Here is a 7,186-nt window from a genome sequence, read left to right as displayed (position 1 = left end):
AGAAAAGAGTAACTGGTCAACATTTCGGGCCAAGACCCTTCAGCAGGACTGGATATTGGATTGGATCAGGACAGCGGTGGATGTTGGACTGGATCAGGACAGCGATGGATGTTGGACTGGATCAGGACAGGACTGGATCAGGCCAGCAGTGGATGTTGTCTATTTAGACATTACCAAGGCCTTCAACAAGGTCCTACTTGATAGAGCTGGCCTTGAACGTTAAGTCGCAGAGAATCCAGGAAGAGTTAATTTAGTGGATTCAAAATTGGCTCAGAGGTAGGAAGCAGTGGTTCAAATTTGTTTCTAGCAGCAAAGACCAGTGACTAGTGATATGCTACAGGTGTCGTTGTTGTGACTCTTGATATTCATTATTTATATACAGTAAATGATTGCATGCAAATGAACAAGGCTTAGACCATAAGACATAGGAACAGAATTGGGACATTCAGCCCATCAAATCTGCTCCGCCATTCCATTATGACTGATCCTGGATCCCACTCAACCCCATACACCTGCCTTCTCACTATAACCTTTGATGCCCTGACCGATCAGGAAACAACCAACTTCCGCCTTAAATATACCCATGGACTTGGCCTCCACCACTGTCTGTGGCACAGCATTCCACAGATTCACTACTCTCTGGCTAAAAAAATCCTCCTTACCTCTATTCTAAAGGGATGCCCCTCAATTTTGAGGCTGTGCCCTCACCATGGGAAACATCCTCTTCATATCCACTCTATCCAGTCCTTTCAATATTCAGTGGCTTTCAATGAGATCCCCCTGCAATCTTCTAAATTCCGGTGAGTACAGGCTCAAAGTGGCTACAAAGCAGCTAAACGCTCCTCATATGTTAACCCCTTCATTCCTGGAATCTTCTTCATGAACCTCCTCTGGACTCTCTCCAATGAAAGTACATCCTTTCTGAGATATGGGGACCAAAACTGTTGACAATATTCTAAGTGCAGCCTGACCAGTGTCTTATTAAGCCTTAGCATTATCTCCTTGCTTTTATATTCTATTCCCCTTGGAGTGAAAGCCAACATTGCTTTTGCCTTCTTTACCACAGGCTCAACCTGTAAATTAACCCTCTGGGAGTCTTGCACAAGGACTCTTTTCACCTCTAATATTTGAATTTTCTCCCCATAATGACAATAGTCTGCACTTTTGTACCTTTACCATACATTTCCCAACACTCTATTCTATCTGCCAATTTTTTCCCATTCTTCCAATTTGTCTGTCCTGCTGCAATCACATTACTTCCTCAGCACTCCCTGTCCCTCCACCTATCTTTGTATCATCTGCAGACTTTGCCACAAAGCCATCAATTCCATTATCTAAATCATTGCCAAACAATGTGAAAAGTGGTGATCCTAATACTGACCCTTGAGGAACACCACTAGTTACTGGAAGCCAACCAGAAAAGGTCCCTTTTATTCCCACTCGCTGCCTCCTGCCTGTCAGCCATTCCTCTATCTATGCCAGTATCTTTCCTGTAATGCTATAGGATTTTATCCTGTTAAGCAGCCTCATGTGTAGCACCCTATCAAATGCCATCTGAAAATCCAAGTAGTTGGCATCCACTGCCTCTCCTTTATCCATCTATTCTTTGAAGGACTCTAACAAGTCAGGCAACATTTCCCTTTACAGAAAGCATGCTGACTTTGACTTAATTTATCATTAGTCTCCAAGTACCTTGAAACCTCATCCTTAATAATGGACTCCAACACTTTCTCAACCACTGAGGTTAGGTTAACTGGCCTATAATTTCCTTTCTTTTGCCTTCCTCCCTTCCTAAAGAGTGGAATGACATTTGCAATTCTCCAGTCCTCTGGAACCATACCAGAATAAAGTGATTCTTAAAAGATCATACCCATTGCTCTTCTGCAACCTCTTTCAGAACCCAAGGATGTAGTCCATCTGGTCCAGGTGACTTATCCATCTTAAAACTTTTTAGTATGCCCAGTACTTTTTCCTTTGTAATACAATTGCACTCACTCCTGCTCCCTGACACTTAAAAAGATTGACAAATGAAAACATGGATCAGAGACTGAACTATCTACCTATGAATACTCAGAACTCTCATTTAGAAAGGAAAGTACTCAAACTCAGACTATTTTGAAGTATGCACTTTGACAACTACATACTCTAAATAAAAAATAGAACTGCTGAAGCTAATGGCACCCAAGTTGTACTTTCTTTCTTTATGACCTGAGACAGCTCATCCACTGTATTTGTTTTCTTTTTCTTTCTAATCTGTGTTGTGAATACTCACGTTCTTCAGAGTAAAAGTACAATATAAATAATTTATTTTCTGTCTGCCTATTTATATTTATGACAACCGTACACCATACATTAAGCTCTGTTTCTTTCTTTTCTTCTGAGATTTACCTGCATGAGGTACAGCTTATTTTAGGTCAAAATCTAAAGCACTTGTTGTCCATTAACACAATGGCATTCCATTTCTTCCCCATTTCCTGTCAAGCTCTAGGGTGCTGTCAACGCCAATAACACATGAAGAGTAAGATAATGCATGTGTTGTGATATAGGAGACTGGGAACACACGGACAGCAATATCAGACATAATTAATAGTATAGTCACCAGCATAACAGAAAAGAACAATTGATTTCTGACAGGCACAAAATATTTTCTTACCAGTATTTTATATAAATATGTCCTTTCATGAATCAAACAATGGAATTCTTGGCTTCTTCGGACAAGGAAAGTAGGGATGATATTATATTTTGAATGCTAACTGGTTATATTAGTTTAGAAGACTTCAAAAAGGAACATCTGGCCTAGGATCATCCAAACACAGTGATGTTATTGGACTAACCAAGAAGTTTTGCGTACTGGCTATGGTTGCTTGCCTCCAGCAAAATGGCTTGAAACCAAACACCTGTTTGAATTTACAGAAAGTTGTAAATAAGTAACTTGATTACAATTTGGAACAGAAGTAGACCTTAAACCTAAATAAATACTGGTAAGTTAATGCAATATTAAACTGGAATCTCTCTTAAGATAGACAACTATTGCAACCACGTCTCTTTGCCAGCGTCCACAGTTCTCAAAATAATTATTATATTTAGAACAGACTGAGGAATGAAACAAGTAAGCTACAACTGCAGAATTACTTTTAGATGGAGTAGTGTGGTTTATAATAATGTAGACGTTGCTTTAATTGAAGCCCTATAATAGGTATGACAACTATTACAATCTTTGTGATGTGGGATACCATACAGTAATACCAAATATTTAAAAATGAAAATCAAATTTCCCAATCCACCTGGCTCCCTCCCTTTCTCTGACCTCTTGCCTTCTCTTGATTTATTCATTGCTAGCTGTCAGCGGGACATTCACTGCCTTAACTATTCCACTATTTCTGCCTACACTATTTCCAGATGATATCACTCCAGCAAGCCATATCCCAAATAAAAATCAGTCAGAATAGAAGAAGGAGTTAGAGAGCTTAGTAACATGACAACAACATTTCCCTCAATGTCGGCAAAGAAGCAAACTTGTTATTGACTTCAGGAAGGGGCTCAGTGCACATGTCCCTGTTTACAGCACATCAGCAGTGCTGAGGTCAAGAGTGTTGAGAGCTACAGTTTCTCAGGAATGAACATCACCAATAGTCTGCCCTAGTCCAGCCATGTTGATGTCACAGCTAAGGCGTACCAGACTTTACAGCATTAGCAAAACGTTACACGGATATAGGAGCAACAGACAACCCAACCAATTACATGTCGGAGCATCTGTAATCTCTTGTGTTTGTGTAGAAAGAGGAACTTAACTGTCCCATCATTTCAACATGTCCAAGATGCCTTAGCTACCTGTCCATGTACTGGTCCAAGTGTCTTTTAAAAATTGTTATTGTACCCATTTCAACTACCTCTTGCAGCTCACTCCATACACACACCATCTCTGCATGATGAAATTTGTCCTCATGTCCCTTTTAAATCTTTGCCCTCTCACCTTAAACCCATGCCAACATTGGGAAAAAGACTGTGGCAATTCACACTATTGATGCCCCTCATGATTTAATACACATCTATAAGTTCACCCCCTCAGTCTTCTTTGCTCCAGGTAATAAAGTTATAGCTACCAAATCTCTCTCTATAATCCTGACCCTCAAGTCTTGGTGACGTTCTTGTAAATCTCCATAAACCTTTTGTATGTTCTTCCACATTAATCTTCATTGTACTCTTATAGAAATGAGAGTGAAAACAAATTATCAAGAAAGGACAAGGAAAGGTGTAAGCAATGGGTGAAGGACTTTTAAGACACCATTACTTAATGAGAATGATTATCTAAGCAGTTCAGAGTCCATGATTTGATCAGATGGTATCTGCAGAATTTAATGTCAGACCTGTGGCGCCTTGGGAGCTACAGAGTGTTTGTTGCAGGCTGCAGAGTGAGGCTTCAGATGGATAAACACTGTAGAACCAGATGGAAGGAGAGAGACAGACACTGTTGAATCTTTTATTTTAAAATCAACATTGAAATGTCTGAACATTGAACTTGGAGTTGAGCAGACCCAGAGTGAAATGAGAGCTTGTCGAAAGGATTAATCTGGTCAATAATTGCCTGAAGAAGAAACCGAAGAATAGTTTCTCAGGCACTGATCAAAGAAGTTGACTGACCTGAAGCATGTCCTTTCCTGCTCCATTCTTAATACTTCATATCGGAAACCTTTCCAACATTGTGCTCTTAACTTTTAACATTATCCATTGCAGAATGTACAGATTTATACCAAGGACAAAAAGAACTTAAAGGAAGTATACTTTTTTTCAAAAACTTGTCACAGAATATATCTCTCAAACTCCTATAAATATCACTGCAGACCAGAAAGTAGTTTGTCACATAAACAGCGACCTTATCAAACCCTATATCCTACCTTCAAGGAAAAATGGTCATTCATAATATAGCACGTACTGTAGACGCAAGCAACAATACTATTCCTGTGACCCAATGAAGGTCAAGGGAAAAGACTCACCTCTGTTTATTGGAGATCATGGATTTCTTCTCAGTAAGATACCAGGCCAAGTTGCCAGTGGCAGTGGGACGGTTGGGGGAAGGGTTTGAATCTAATGGTATTGGCCCTGATATTCTGCCTTCCTATGGTGGAAGACCTAAAATAACCAAGAAAAGAATCTCATTGGGACTTTGACTCTGCGGAATCACCCTCAACACCAATTCCTTCTGGGACCCAAGGGGCATTTTGAAATGTCCAGCAGTTCATTAGGATAATACTCACTGAGGTACTTCACAGCCAGGGAAGTTGGAATATCCCAGGGAAGTAAGGAATTCCCTCACCTTAGCACCAACCAGCGTCTCCAATCCTGCGCTCCACTAGCCTGTTGACTTTTACTATAGACAGTCTTGTAAAATTTTATATGTAGTGGAGAGGGACAGCAGAACATCTCACTCTTCACAAATGCAAGAATTTTAAGGTCTGATGGTTCTGACAGGTTTTACTCAGTGGAAACAATGAATCAACACTGAGAAACATTACCAAAAAAAAACATCTGAACTTCATTCAATAAATTAATTCCATTCTTAAGCAGCACCAACAGACAATTTTGTGGCAAGCATTGATGATAGATGAGAAGAGCTTGTTTATCTGCATGATATTTTTATTGCAACAAGCACAATAACAGACAGAGTGCCATCACTCGGTGAGGACCATCTCAGTCAGGTACAGATGGGGGAGGTGATTATCACACACCTCGGTTACAGTCAGCGTGACCCACAAACACACAAGTGAACAACTGTGTAACCCAAGCTAAAATGTAACAATAAATGAACTTGAACATCTCAACATCATCCCATGAATGCATTTAAAAACAAGAACAATAAGTAGTGCTGGCCACTAGGAATGCTGGGGCGAGCTGTTGATCATGCCCCTGGAGGGCCACTTTGTCCCCACCTGAGGGGTCAGACATCCCCAGCAACCCCAGAGTCCTTAACCAAGTCCAAAAGTCCCTGTGGTGGTCAATGCTGCTGCTTGGGGTGCTGTTGGGTGTCCGTAACCTCCCCAGGTTTGGTGAGGCACGAGGTAGGGACCCAAAGTGTCACTTCCTTCCTTCGGCCTCACTGGGTTGGTGGTGGCCAAGGGCAAATATGATGCCAGCTAGTCCCAGTGCAACATGACTGCCTTCCGTCACCCAGGCAACCCCACCCAGTATACCGCATGTGGTTGAGCACCTCTCCTGGCTTCTTCCAGTGGCTTCCAAGCTTGGGTGATAGTCCCTTCTTCTAGGTAGGGCAGTAGGCCCATATTGGGGCCCCCATCAGGTACTGCTGCATTGGTGCCCTAGACTGGCAACTCGGCCCCTTCTGGGATGTGCGTCACAGCAGTGCACGAGTGGCTCCATATCCTGCCAGCACCTAGGCCAACAGAAGCGTTCGCGCAGCTTATCCAATGTCATTGCGACCCTGAAATGGCCGGCTCCCACCAGCCCGTGCACCGACCGCAGCGCCGTGGCGTAGAGCCCCTGGGGAACCACCAGCTGCAGGAGATGTCTGTAGCTGCCAGAAGACTGCCACCGCCAGAACACCAATGCGTCGTGCAACTCCAACGTGCCCCATTGAGAGTATAGGGCTTTGGTATATGGATCCAGGGATGGAGACCTCCCCCTACCCCGCTGCCATCCCATGTTCGGCCATCCCCTCACCCAGGCCACTGTGGGATCACCCTCCTGCTCACTACACAGCTGCTGATGGTCAATGGCTGCCACCACCACTTGCCTCTGGTTCCGCTGTGTTGCGTTGGGCTGCCTCAGACGTGCTACACTGTAGAGGGCCACTGTGAGATTGCTGATGGCTGTTACTGCGCCCGCCTGGTCTGCGTCCTGGAGCTGCCCTGATGGAGAGCTACAGAGGTAGAGCGTTGCCCTCGGCATGTCCACACAAGCCCCCAGCGGGTCGGCAGGATCTGGCCAAGGACGCAGGGCTCCCAGATGGGGGCGAGCCATGCCTCGAGCTCCTCTGTACTTTCCCCACTGCAATGCGCAGACATCTCTTCCCTCGCATCGCCGCACAGTCGCCGGTGACTGTCGCCAGCTGGACCGCTGTCTTTGTCCAGCCTGGTGGAGATGGTTGGTCTGCGCTGGGGAGGACACCAGGATGGACAATAGTGATGGTTGACCCCGTGACCACCAACACATGGCATCTGATGTCCTCCAC

The sequence above is a fragment of the Mobula birostris genome, chromosome 11 (assembly GCF_030028105.1).
Source record: "Mobula birostris isolate sMobBir1 chromosome 11, sMobBir1.hap1, whole genome shotgun sequence".
Taxonomy (NCBI): domain Eukaryota; kingdom Metazoa; phylum Chordata; class Chondrichthyes; order Myliobatiformes; family Myliobatidae; genus Mobula; species Mobula birostris.
The sequence above is the reverse complement of the archived record's forward strand: the minus strand, read 5'-3'. Positions refer to the sequence as shown.